Source organism: Mus caroli, unplaced genomic scaffold (assembly GCF_978045245.1).
Source record: "Mus caroli unplaced genomic scaffold, Mus_caroli_1 scaffold_9, whole genome shotgun sequence".
Classification (NCBI taxonomy): domain Eukaryota; kingdom Metazoa; phylum Chordata; class Mammalia; order Rodentia; family Muridae; genus Mus; species Mus caroli.
In genome coordinates this window covers 118,650,869-118,664,920 of record NW_028227264.1, presented here as the reverse complement: position 1 = coordinate 118,664,920, position 14,052 = coordinate 118,650,869, and the positions used below count along the sequence as shown (strand labels likewise).

Genomic DNA, 14,052 nt, shown 5'->3' with positions numbered 1-14,052 from the left:
GCAGTGCTTGGCTTTCCCACCACAAGCAGGGTTTCACCCTTTGAGACTTTATGCTTTGTTTCTGTTTCAGCTTTGAACCAGGACCAGGAAGGGATTCTTCAGGCTTTTCAGTAAAGATGTATGATTAGGCCATAAGTGAGGAGGCGGTGGCAGGTGTGGCTGAAGGGATGCGTGTTCCACAGAGATCTTTCTTTGGCATATCAACAACTCTGTCTGCCCGGAGCTGTCTGTTGGGAAATCGCTCTCCTTTCTTAGGTGGGACTGCCAAGTTCCTCGACATTTTCCTGGACTAGACCATCACGTTCAGTCCTCCCCACACAGTGATCTGACCTCAGGCACCTCAAGTTCAAGCATAGCCATCCAGGGGTCCTTTGGAGTCACCAATAAGGGACACAATGGATGACGTGTCTTTTAGCCATGCTGGATTGTTCTCTGGGCCACACAGCTACCTTCTCTGGGAGTTGTGGAAAGGATCATCTCAGCTGGGACTGCTGACTGTTTACACCCACTCGTGGAGGGGTGGAGAGGGTCACACGATGCTGGAGTATCCAGTAGCTCTCTCCCACCTGTTGTGTAAGCTGCCTTAATTGCATGTGGCCTGGAGTGTGTAGCCTGGGGAAGACTGGGGGTTGTGTGGGTGGTGAAGAAATGTCTCCATCAATTTGGGCACAGGGAAGCTTTCATCCCTACATGGTATAAGGTTTCCAGGTGCTCCCTTTGGGGGTGGAACACCCACACCCCTGTATGTAACCCCTGAACAATGTTCTTTGAATCAACACAGTAAACTCAAGGGATCCCATAGTGAATTTTGGTCGGCTACAGCCACCATATATATTGGGACCTTAGTATATATACAGCCCATATATTGTATATTGGGTCCTCAGGAGGACGAGGGTTAGATATTATTTACCTCTCCCTCCTCTGCCCCAAGGAAGGTGCTTTAGCAACATGCGATCAAGGAGCCACTTAAACCTGCAGCCCCACCCCAGCCTACAGTGTGAGCTTTAGGAAGGATGGATGCGGTACCTGAAGGTGAGCGGAGGCCCATCAATCGTATCTCCATGACGTCATTAAACCTGCTGAATCCAGACACACCTCAGCTTGAGAAGCCTGGTCCTTCACGTGTTTTAGTTGAGAGCCAGTACATTCCTCTTTGCCTCAGAGCACTTTAAGTCGGGTTTTTATCACACTACACTGAAAGCGCCCAGAGCTAATACAACCACAAATGCAGCAATTTCTAGCCCCTCTGGGAAGACGCCTTTCTGCGTCTATCGGATCCCCAAACGTCTTCAGGTCAAATTAACCCTCATGCCAAAGTGACAGGTTTTGGGGTATCATGTTTTATGCATCATTTCATCAAAAAGAGAAATGAGGCAAGGGAGGGTGAGCTCAACCTTTAAACCTAAATTGAGAACATTTGAACTGTTTAGACAAACAACAAAATTCAGTGAATAATAAGTTTAACAAGACGTGCTTTCTGGTCCCAGGAAGCTTGCAGCTCAAACCGTAAGAGAGGACAGTGAGACCCTTTCAGCAGGAAAGGAGAAGACGGTCAGTAGATGGACGTGGGCTTTAGTCACTTAAGGATAATAAGGATTCTTTAAGAGCATAGCCTGCTGCTCACGGGTCCCCAGCCATTCTGCACAGTCCCTCCCAGCTCCTATGACAACGGAAGAAAAACAGACATCACACATACATAGAGCTGTCCCTGCTGGCAAGCTAGGTATGAGGGCACCTCGGAACACTCAAGGTGGTTTGGTGTGTCAGGAGCCAGAGTTTTATATTTGGGAGTCATGATTTATTTTTTAAATATAAGCTGATTATTTTGAGAATGGCGGTTTTTGGTGATACAGTTTTGTTTTTGTTTTCTTTTTGTTTTCTTCTTCTTTTTTAAAAAAGATTTATTTATTTATTTAGTACACTGTAGCTGTCTTCAGACACACCAGAAGAGGGCATCAGATCACATGGTTGCGAGCCACCATGTGGTTGCCGGGAATTGAACTCAGGACCTCCATTATAGATGGTTGTGAGCCACCATGTGGTTGCTGGGAATTGAACTCAGGACCTCTGGAAGAGCAGTCAGGGCTCTTAACCGCTGAGCCATCTCTCTAGCTCCTTAAGTTTTTTTTTTTTTTTAACACACCCACCTTGGTGAGAAAAAACACAGATGCCCTCTCTCTGGGTGGGTTTCCAGTGAGATGGAGGGTATGCTAAGATGTTATACCCTGATGTGCTCATTGCTCAGATATTTCCAGACTGGCTCTGTTGACAGCACAGCCCTTGCTGTCACGATGTTCAGTTCTGATCTCTGTAAGATGGGAAGCTCAGGTCACCAAGCCTCACATGACATCATCTGTAAGGTCGTGTCAAGCATAAAGAGTAAGGCTAAGGAAGGCCGTCCTGAGGAATGTTTCAGAGACTGCCCGGACCCATACTGAGACATAACTCTTTACAACTACCTACAAGAGACTGTGGCTCAATTGATCAGATAATTGATATCCAGTGTCTATCACAATGTTGTGCAGCAATTCTACCATCGCGTATAGAGATTGTTAGGAAATATTCTGTCTTAGTGAGGGCTTTCGTTGCCGTGAAGAGTCATTATGGCGACTCTTAGAAAGGGAAACATTTAGTTGGCTTACAGTTCAGAGGCTTAGTCCATTCTCATCATGGCGAGAAGCATGGTGGCACTCAGGCAGACATGGTGTTGGACAGGTAGCTGAGAGTTCTACATCTGGATCCTCAGGCAGCAGGGAGAGAAGAGAGAGTAACTGAGCCTGGCTTGAACCTCGGAAACCTCAAAGCCACAGCCAGTGACACGCTTTCTCCATCAAGGCCACATCTGACAGCGCCTGTTCCTAGGAGCCTGTGGGGGTCGGTTTTTATTCAAACCACCACGTATTGCTTCCTCAAAGTTGCAGCCAGGGACCGCCAGCGGTATTTCCTGAATCCTAAAAAGGCCTCTTTTCCCCAAGGTCATGACCTCCAGAGTACAAGGTGTGTGAAACAATAATTTAGTCCCCACCCCTGTGAAAACGATACCATTGTAAAAGCATGCTGGCTTCCAATCCTGTTGGCCCCATGGTTCTTTCTCATTTCCCTCAAAACCTCACAGGAAGGTTTTTCTCTGTAGCGGGAATTGCTCAGGTGGCTATTTGCTACACGATTCAGCTTTGCGGTGGAACTGGCTTTTCTGGCTGCAGAGGCTGTATTTGAATCTCACGGGCTGTTCCCTTAGTGATTATTAGAATAATTTTGGTAACAGCGGTGGCTTCAGGAGAGACATAACATCACCTAATCTTTCTTTAATAAGATACTTGCATTATTCACTTAATGTAACATAGACTTGTCTTCTTCCTGGGTGTCCCTTAAGTAGGATACTTTATTGGTCGTGTCAGTTATCAGTACAGGTTCTATTACTCGAGCAAAAGACGGATACTGAGCTGTTATTCATCTTCCGTGGAAGTTCTCTGGTGCAGGGCTACGTGGGCTACGTGGTTAGGTATTGTAGGTGAGGTACGTGAGCTACGTGGAGTACGTGAGATACGTCAGCTGCGTGGGGTCCATGGTTAGGTAGGGTAGGTGAGGTATGTGAGCTATGTGGGATATATCGGGTAAGTCAGGTACGTGGGGGGTACGTCGGGTACGTGGCGTATGTGGTTAGGTGGGTTAGGTGAGGTAAATGAACTACACGGGTGGGGGGGTATGTTGTTTTTGCCCAAGCTTTCTGCTTTTTGGCTTATTTCTATATCACTTCAGGTGACTTTCTTTCCTGAAGCTTAAACCAAAGTAAGTTTCTTATCTTCCTCAAATGCTGCTGCTTATAGAAAGCATTTGTGTATTGCTAATTAAAAAAAAAAAAGATTTGAGAAAACAAGGGACTTAATTCTTGCTGAGCACAGCAGATTTTTTTTAAACCTAGAATTTACCGCCCTTCGTTTCTCGTGGAGATAACGTCTGCTCTCTGTCAGTGCTGGTCTCTAGAGCTTTTCTCTCCCAGGCTTCCAGATCTCATTTCCCTGGAACACACTCTCCCGGGCCCCTATTTCCTCCATCAGTTTAATGTCCCCAGTTTCTCAGTCTGCTTTTAGTTGTGGGTCACCACAATATGAGGGACTGTATTAAAGGGTCACAGCACTAGGGAGGCTTTAATCTCAGTATTTTCCTTGTTGACAAAGCTTCCTAAGAAATTCCCAGGCAGGTCAGTTTAGCTCTAAAGGCCTGTCATCGTGGAAGCTTTCCCTACGGTACATTCTAATCTAAAATGGAGGAGACCTGAAACCATGTCATGACACTGGGGTACAAGGCCTTTTTTCCATGTGGTATACTAGCTGGTCAGTGTCGGGTTGTCATGTGACCTCGCTTAGTGACATCATCAACGTCATGCGTGTCTTCAGGGAGTCATGGGCCTGGACCAAACCACCTATAAGCAGCACTCGTCTTTCTTTTATGCTTTTGGCCAGCAGCTAAGACATCTTACTTAGCATTGTTTCTGATCCAGATGTTTCCTGGTCTGATGGGCTGTGGATATAAAATAGACATGAAAACATTGTAAGCCCTGACATCTCTGAGGGCCCTCCATACGCATAAGTAAGGACATAGCACTCTAGAAAGTGTCCCTGCTCACCTCTGCCAGTTTATCATATGGGTACTATAATGGCCCCCACATCCCTGCAGAGCAGATTGTCATTGGTGGCCTCCTGTGCTCCTCTAGTCTCTAACTCCAGCTCCTGAGAGACCAAAGCTTTTAAGTTCAGACTCCATTTTAGAGAACCTGACTGTCAGGGTTTCTATTCCTGGACAAAACATCATGACCAAGAAGCAAATTGGGGGAGGAAAGGGTTTATTCAGCTTACACTTCCATACTGCTGTTCATCACCAAGGAAGTCAGAACTGAAACTCAAGCAGGTCAGAAAGCAGGGGCTGATGCAGAGGCCATGGAGGGATGTTCTTTACTGGCTTGCTTCCCCTGGTATGCTCAGTTTGCTCTCTTATAGAATCAAGACTACCAGCCCAGAGATGGCACCACCCAGAAGGGGACCTCCTCCCTTGATCATTAATTGAGAAAATGCCTTACAGCTGGATCTCATGGAGGCATTTCCCCGACTGAAGCTCCGTTCTCTGTGATAACTCCAGCCTGTGTCAAGTTGACACAAAACTAGCCAATACAATTGACCCCTTGTCAATTTGACACACAAACACATCACTAGTAAGCCTCAACCCTTAGTTTCTTATTCATCCCCAAGATCTAAACAATTTTAAAAGTCCCACAGTCTTACATATTAAAAGTTCAATCCTTTTAAAATATCCAGTATCTTTTAAAATTCAAAGTCTCTTAACTGTGGGCTTCACTAAAAAACTTCCTTCAAGAGGGAAAAATATCAGGGCACAGTCACAATCAAAAGCAAAAATCAATCTCCAACCGTCCAGTGTCTGGGATCCAACTCATGATCTTCTGGGCTCCTCCAAGGACTTGGGTCACTTTTCCAGCTATGCCCTTTGTAGCACAAATGTTGTCTTCCAGGCTCCAGCCACCTGTACTCCACTGCTGCTGCTGTTCTTGGTAGTCATCTCATGGTACTGGCATCTCCAAAATGCTGCTGTCTTCTACTGTAACTTGGCTTCAACAACAGCCTCTCATAGGCTCTCTTCATGGTGTTAAGCCTCAACTCCTTTGAATGACCCCTTCAGTCCTGGGCCATCAATTGCAACTGAGGATGCACCTTCACTAGTGGCCTTCCATGGCCCCTCACAGTGCCGAGCCTCAGCTGCTCTGTGTGACCCCTTCATGCCTTCAAAACCAGTACCACCTGTGTAACTCTTACATATTACTAAGTCCAGGCACATCACAAAATTGGCTATCTCTGGAACACAGCCTCTGTGCTCTAAGAAAACACTTCCCAGAAGATGTCACCTCAATGATGTTGGTCTCTTTTTAATCACCGCCAATTTCTTAGCTCCAGCTAACCAACATCAATAGTCCCAGTAATGCAAAGGTTTCCCTTTAGTAGTTCTGGTAACTTGTTAATCACAGCCAATTCTTCAGCCCCAGCTAACCAGAACCATAGAATAATCAAACTTCAAAATAGCAATGGCTCTGAAAAGAGTCTTTAATTTTCCCTCTGAAATTTCACAAGCCAGGCCTTCATCTTCTGCACTGTTCTCAACATTATCTTCCAAGTTCCTACACAACATCTGACAGAGCTCTTTAACACCGAATGGATCTTCTAGCCCAAAGTTTCAAAGTCCTTCCACAATCCTCCCCAAAACATGGTCAGGTTGTCATAGGAATATCCCACTTCTGGTACCAATTTGTCAGGGTTTCTATTCCTGGACAAAACATCATGACCAAGAAGCAAATTGGGGAGGAAAGGGTTTATTCAGCTTACACTTCCATACTGCTGTTCATCACCAAGGAAGTCAGGACTGAAACTCAAGTAGGTCAGAAAGCAGAGGCTGATGTAGAGACCATGAAGTGATGTTCTTTCCTGGCTTGCTTCCCCTGGCTTGCTCAGCTTGCTCTCTTATAGAATCAAGACTACCAGCCCAGAGATGGCACCATCCACAAGGGGACCTCCTCCCTTGATCATTAATTGAGAAAATGCCTTACAGCTGGATCTCATGGAGGCATTTCCCCAACTGTGATAACTCCCAACTGTGATAACTCCAGCCTCTGTCAAGTTGACACAAAACTAGCCAGTACACTGGCCTAAGTTTGAACTCAGGTAAACTGACAGGCTGGTACCTAGCATTAGTTTCCAAGTTGCCCCCAACAAAACCGGAGCCTAGCTCCAGTCTCTAGGCTAATCCCCAACAAGACCAGCATCTCCAGCTTACACCCTCAACAAGACCAGTGTCTCCAGGTATTCCCCCAACCAACCTGCACTCTCAGGTCCAATCCTACCCCCTGCCTAACGACCACCAATACAGAGGGGAGCAGAAGGTAAGTTTATGATATGACTCCCAGCACCAGCCAATCATGTTAAAGGCCACAGGAGCTTTCCGATTAGATGCTTGCACACTCACTCCCTGCTTGCTGCTTACTATAAAGTCTTGCCTCAATAGATATTCTGGGCTCCCTACCACCAAAACTGTCCTGCATGATTGTGGTGTGTTAGAGGGGCCCGAGAATAGAATAGAATAGAATAGAATAGAATAGAATAGAGCAGAGCAGAGCAGAGCAGAGCAGAGCAGAACAGAACAGAACAGAACAGAACAGAACAGAACAGAACAGAACAGAACAGAACAGAACAGAACAGAATAGAATAGAATAGGAGTAGAATGAAGACCCTGTTGTGAGCTGCATCAGATTGGCTCCTGTCTTTTTTGGGGGGATCACTACACCTCCCTGGCACCACACTCCTTCTTTTCTCATCATCAGTGTGTCAGCTGTTTGAGAGCTATAAAGATAATATATGTAACACTCAGCGATCATGTGCTGAGTGTTATTACATCGGTCACTTCCATATTAAGCTAGATAATCCTTGCAGTAGTATCCTGGGGCAGGTAGTGTTTGAAAGTGAGAAACTGGAGTCTAGAGAGTTTCAGCAAGAAAAAGGTGGAGTTCTCCCTCTTAATCATTTTGTCCTGTGCTTGTAGTCTTCCTGTTGAGAGTGTGGACACAGACTTTGACATGAATAAGACCCAAGTTCAAATCCTAACTCACTCACTTCCTTGTCATGTGACTTTGGAGAGCAAATCAAGATGTCTGGCCCTCTGTATTCTCATCTATAGAGGGAATAAACATCGACTCTGTTGTAATTGCTAAGTAGACGAGTGCTTGGAGCAGCATGTGTTAGAGCAGTGGCTCTCAGTGGTCCTGATGCTGCGGCCCTTTAATACAGTTCCTCATGTTGTGCCAACCATAAAATTCTGCTGCTACTTCATAAGTATAATTCTGCTACTGTTATGAATTATAATATAAATATCTGTGTAAATGCTGTGATGTCACACGGTTAGATTGTGGGATGTTGTGTTTTATAAAAAGATAAGGAAAGAAGGGATATGTTTGAGGGAGGTGCAGTAAGATGTGGGAGAAGGGGGTGGCTCTTCAGACCCATGCTGAGGCATCCCTTCCCTCTGAGGGACCAGCCACAAGATACTAGAGTTTATTCAGGGCATGGGGAGGGGAGTTGAGAGAAAGGCAGAGAGAGAGAGAGAGAGAGAGAGAGAGAGAGAGAGAGAGAGAGAGAGAGAGAGAGAGAGAGAGAGAAGGAAGAAGAAGAAGAAGAAGAAGAAAAAGAAGAAGAAGAAGAAGAAGAAGAAGAAGGAGGAGGAGGAGGAGGAGGAGGAGGAGGAGGAGGAGGAGGAGGAGGAGGAGGAGGGGGGGGCGGCCATGAGCACGTGGGGAGAGAAGGGGTAGGAGAGTGGGACAAGGGTAAGGGAGCAGGAGCAAGAGCGAGAGAGCAAGAGAGAGAGGAGGGGGCAAGCAGCCCCTTTTATAGTGAGTCAGGCATACCTGGCTGTTGCAGGTAACTGAGGGGTGGAGCCTAGATGAAATGCCAACACAGGTTATCTGATATGCCGCCCCAAAGGGGCTGTGATCCACAGATTGAGAGCCATTGGGTTAGCATCATTGTGTCTTGTGTGTGATGAACACCAGCTCGTCCTTTAAGAATTATGATAATCTGTAGCATTCCTTTAGTAGATTAGCAGGGCAGGCCTCGGTGTTCCAGAAATCTTGTTCACAATTAAATGGCCTTAAGAGACAGGCTTTGAGACTGCCCAGCTCTCCCTGTCACTGAGCAATGGCACTACACATGCTGTGACGTCACACGGTTAGATTGCGAGCTCACCTGATCATAGTCACAGTCCCCGTGGCTGACATCTTTGTGTGAGAATTTCCAGACCAGCACACTTAAATGATGCGACGAGACAGCAGTCACGTGACCTTGGAGAGTGACTGTGAACACAAATCCAACACAGTATCAAGCCTTGGTCCACTGCTGACATCTGTACATCAACTCTTGCCGAGGGACACTTACTTCTCTTAAATCAGTGAATCCAACCCCCAAGTATAACATAAGAGCATGCAAATGAGGGTAGCCCTGGAGGGCAGGCTTCTTGTCACAGCATGGTGGCATTGTGATCGGCTGTAATGGAAACCACATGCTTTATGGTAATTTTAGACTAGTTACTATTAGCAGGTCAGCTGCAGTTTTATGTAGACATAGCTGTTCCAGCTGCCTTTTCTAGTCATTTCCGGAGAATTCAGAGTTTGTACTAGACCCTAGGCTTTCTGAAGAGAGAAAAACCAGGACATGAGGGATACTTTCCGCGTGTTCTTCTGGCTTCTGTGTGGAACGCGTGTCTGTTTGCCAGAGTCCTTGTGAAATGGACACGTTGCTAAACCAGGGTCTAGCTTTCAAAGAGTGGTGGGGGTGGTAATGAGGTGGCATAAATCCTGAGCAATGGCCCGAGTTTGTTCTAGAGACTCAAGAATGACAGACAGGATCCTGTCTGATTGCCTTGTGTAACTATTGATATTTGCCTGCCTCGTTTGATGATGGTTATCCGTTTTGGTTTTAGGGAAGGAATGAACATTCATTTCTTCCCCCCTTAACAGTTCTCTTGAATCTCACGGTCCCTGTCTTTCAGATAAAGGTTTGATTTCTTGGGGGAAAAGTCCTCAGATTCGTCTTTCTTACTCTTTCACTCCTTCATTGAGCCTCTCCCCAGAATGCCACTTCTCACCCCCTAGAGAAAAGAAAACCAAGGCAGTTGGAAGTCTCAGACTTTGAATCTAATGATGATGTTAGAAGTGCAGATCCTTGAGGAAGCCCTTGTAGACCTGAGGACCGATTGTGTCTGACAAAGGATAAAGGATTTCTCAACCGAGTTCCTCACCAGCAGAAGGACTGGACTCCACCCATCTTTTGAGGGTAGGTGGTGTCAATCCTGAGATATGGTGAAGAAAAGGTTCACAATTTTGAGCCCAATTTGAAGCAAGCTTTAGTTAAATCCTGTTTCAGATGAATTGTGCTCAGGACCACTGCCTGGAGTTCCCAGCTGAGTAGCCCCAAGACATGTTACAGAAGCTTTAAAAAAAATTATCTTTAACCTTTTTTTTTTTTTTTTACAGTTCCAGTTGTTACCCCTCCACCCCTGTTTTGCCCTCTGACAGTTTCTCATCCTATTCCTCATCCATCCCCCCACCCTCCCACCGCTGTCTCCAAGAGGATGTTGGTGTTGGGGAGGGCATCACAGGCCTCCCCATTCCCTGGGTGCTCAAAGCTCTCAAGGGTTAGGTGTGTCTTCTCTCATTGAGGCCAGTTACAGAACCTTTTAAGGACAAACCCATATGGCCACCATATTTTAACATGTGGTTTTGTTGTTTTCCAAGGATCACAACTCCCATATTCCAGGAAGTTACCGGTCTTCCTTCGGGCAGGTGGTACTTATAACAGCAGCGCCCAGTGTTCCTGGAAGGTTAACTGTGGGTCTTACATCTTCCCCTTGAGTTGTATCATGGACCAAATCCTTGACTCTGTGATGGGCAGCTGCTTATACTGAGATCTAATAACCATCCACTTCTTGATACCTGGATGGGAAGGATCAACTAGCTAACGTATCAGTGATACAAGGGCTGTCAGCAACTATCAGAAGCAGAAGGGACCAAACGCCCTGTGATGGCCGATATCAGAGGTGCTATCTAGGAGGAGGCTGGAAACGGGTGGGACACTAGTCATTTATTTTATTTCAGTTTCCCTTTTTCTAATATGCCTTCGAGAACAGCCAGATTATAATCCCAGATGGTTTGTATAGAAATCACATTTTTTTTTCTTAAAGTCACATAATATCCCCACAAAGCAAGCCAAGTGCCCTACTGTATTGTAGAATAATTTCAGTTAATGAATCTACCAGTTGATAAATCTGAGCCCACTTTCCTGGTATGCCAACTGTCACTATAGGTAGCCATTTTGTCCCTATGGAGGGCATTTACTTTTTATTTTTTATTTTTGGAAACAAGCTTTATTTAAATAAAGATTTAAAAACATTATATAACATTAAAACTGGAGGGGAAAAGAAAACAAAAAGACCAGTTTGTCCCTTCACATGGCCTTGGGCAGCAGCTCATGTTCAATTGAACCCTCTACAGCTAGCCACACGACCAATGGCACCAGTTGGGCATTTGTTCTCTTGTAAGTTTAACTGATGCCAGGCTGGCTCCACTGTTCATGTTTCAACATCCCCTGGCTAGGACAGATCTGCTTAAAAAAGACCACCCTGGTGGTGAGCTGGATGTCCATAACTTAGCTGCAAAGGTGGCCCTTTCTGAATTCTGCCTACCTATAAGACACCAGGGCTTCTTTTTTACTGCCAGAGACTCCATCTAGTGACATAGCTGGGGCAGTTACCCATTCTGTTGGTCAACTAGGGTGTTCAAGTGGTGGCACTCTCCTAGGGCAGGGGACTCTGTAGAGGGAGCCCGAAGGAACCTATGTTCAGACCTAGCCTCCTGTGATCTTGGGGCTCTTGGCTTGGCTGAAACCTTGTCATTGCTTTGTTTCAGAGTGGACACTGCCAGGGCTTACTGCTTCACCTGTTTAAATGAGGGACTTCAAGACTACACAGCATGGCTTTTTTCAGTTATTGCATGAAGGAGTTACACTAGTCCAAGTTAAAAGTGGACCCCAAATGATTACATTATATAAGCTGTGAGGTTTTTAAACTTGTGACAGGGACAGAAGAGAAATTCTACTCATTGCGAGGAAATCCTCACTTAAGCTTTAGAGAGCCACAAGCTCTTAAAACCCATGAACCTTCAGCTGATTGACCTTAGCCAGTCCAGTCTCTATCAGGAACCGACATATGTTCTTGTGCTAGTCACCCAGTAGCTGAATTCTTCATATTCTGGATGCTCAGTTACAGTACCATTGCAGGCAAATTTCTTCTTAAACACCTTCACTAGTTTCTTTTTATCATAATCATCAGCGATCCCTTGGATAGTGGTAAGGGTCTTCCTGCCGTTTCTCTGTTGAGTTCTTTTTGTTGTTGTTGTTGTTTTGTTTTTCGAGACAGGGTTTCTCTGTGTAGCCCTGGCTGTCCGGAACTCACTCTGTAGATCAGGCTGGCCTCGAACTCAGAAATCCACCTGCCTCTGCCTCCCAACTCCTGGGATTAAAGGTGTGCGCCACCACGCCCGGCTCTCTGTTGAATTCTTACATGGATATAATCCTCGGTGCCAGCAGGAAGCAGGTCACGACCCTTACTTGCATCAGCAAAGGGGTCGGAAGAGTGGAGGTTCTGGATGGCGGACATACGATACGATTCCTTTACCTTGGTAGAAACGGCCTATGGAAGGTGTCTGCAGGAGAAGGCAGGCAGGGAGGGGGGAAGGGCAGGACTGAAGTGTCGGGAATCCAGGGGGCTCAAGTGGGAGGCAGCTGAGTCCTCAGTGGTGGCTCAGTGACTAGGGTGGACATTTACTTCTGACTTAGCACTTTAGCCTGTTAAGGGGGCAAGAGGTACCTGGATGGCATCAGTCTTCAGTCACCAGGCCCAGAAGATGGGAGGCTTTCCTGGGGAGGACGAACATGGGGGGACTCACCTTACCTTGACAACAAAGTCTAGGCAAAGTTGGGGCAGCCAACTCTCCAGTGTCCTGCTTGTCCACATGGGCCAGGTCCTGGCAGCAGGTGAGGCATTGGGGCAGTCTTTCCTAGTGGTTAGTGTTATCACAATCCAGGTGGAGTTGCCGCTGTGCCCCATTATCTTCTTGGAGACTCTGGGTGTCACTGCTAGGATCTGGGAGTCTCTGTCACAGTAGGTTTAAACATCTGAAACGCCATATGCAGCAGGTTTCTGAGAAGTTTCAGGATGATTATTACGTGTGTCTGAGTGAAACAACCCTTGCTTGTTTTTGTAGTTACTTGCTTTCAGCTGTACCTTGAAAACATATACAGGAAGCTAAATTAAGTCTTTTTTCCGCCTGCAATTAATTACATTAATACTTAGCATAACTACAAATATAGTTCTGAACATATTAAAGCTCAATCATACTTAACAGTTTAATAAAAACCTTTTCATGAATACAATCCATAGGGAGACTGGCAACCTTATTTTCTTGGTCCTCACGTAGTGGATCATTATAGAATATCACAGGTTTTCTCATGGCTCAGCTTACCAAAATAGCGACAACTTAATATTAGTCAGAACAAAGTGGTTAGACATACATTTTTTTTTTCTTGGTTGTTTTGAGATAGGGTTTCTCTGTACAGCCCTGGCTGTCTTGAAACTCACTTTGTAGACCAGGTTGGCCTTGAACTCAGAAATCCGCCTGCCTCTGCCTCCCGAGTGCTGGGATCAAGGGCGTGCGCCACCACGCCCTGCTTTAGACATACATTTTAAAATCAGTCTTTGTTAGCCTGAATAGACTTTAGGTAAGGAGAGACATTTTAAAGCCAGTGGTACAAAACTTTCCCAATTCTGTGACCCTTCAACCCAGTTTCCCATGTGGTCGTGACCCCCAACCATAAAATAATTCTGGTTGCTACTTCACAACTGCATTTTTGCCATTGTTATGAATTGCAGTGGGAACACCCAACATGCACACATTTATGTTTATGTTTGGTCACCATAATGGTGGCCCTAATTTTTAACATCTTAATGATCTATTTATGAAGATCACATACTAATAAAAACATTATAATAAAATATTTTATAAGTTTAAAATGTCCCAAAGCCTTATGAACTTAGATATTTTAAAAATCAGTTTCTTTTTTTTTTTTGTTATAAACACTTTAATTTGTTCTTTGAATAGTGACTACTTTCCTTAAATACATCTCATGTCCAAGAATGAGGACACCTTAAGCCCTTGATTAAAACAACGAAACCACACAAGCACACACAAGTGGAAAGAAGCTAACTTTAAATAAGTTTTCAGTCACGTTATTGCTATGAAGCTTTCAGTCTAGTTCTCCTTCCGAATGCTTCTTTCTTCCTTCCTTCCTTCCTTCCTTCCTTCCTTCCTTCCTTCCTTCCTTCCTTCCTTCCTTCCTTCCTTCCTTTCTTCCTTCCTTCCTTTTAATGCAGATGCTTTCTTTTGGTGGC

At 45.4% G+C, this 14,052-nt stretch overlaps 1 pseudogene; it reads right to left on the bottom strand.

Moving 5' to 3' along the window:
* Positions 1-11,747: 11,747 nt before the first annotated feature.
* Positions 11,748-12,261, bottom strand: LOC110303991 (eukaryotic translation initiation factor 1-like; annotated as a pseudogene).
* Positions 12,262-14,052: the final 1,791 nt, after the last annotated feature.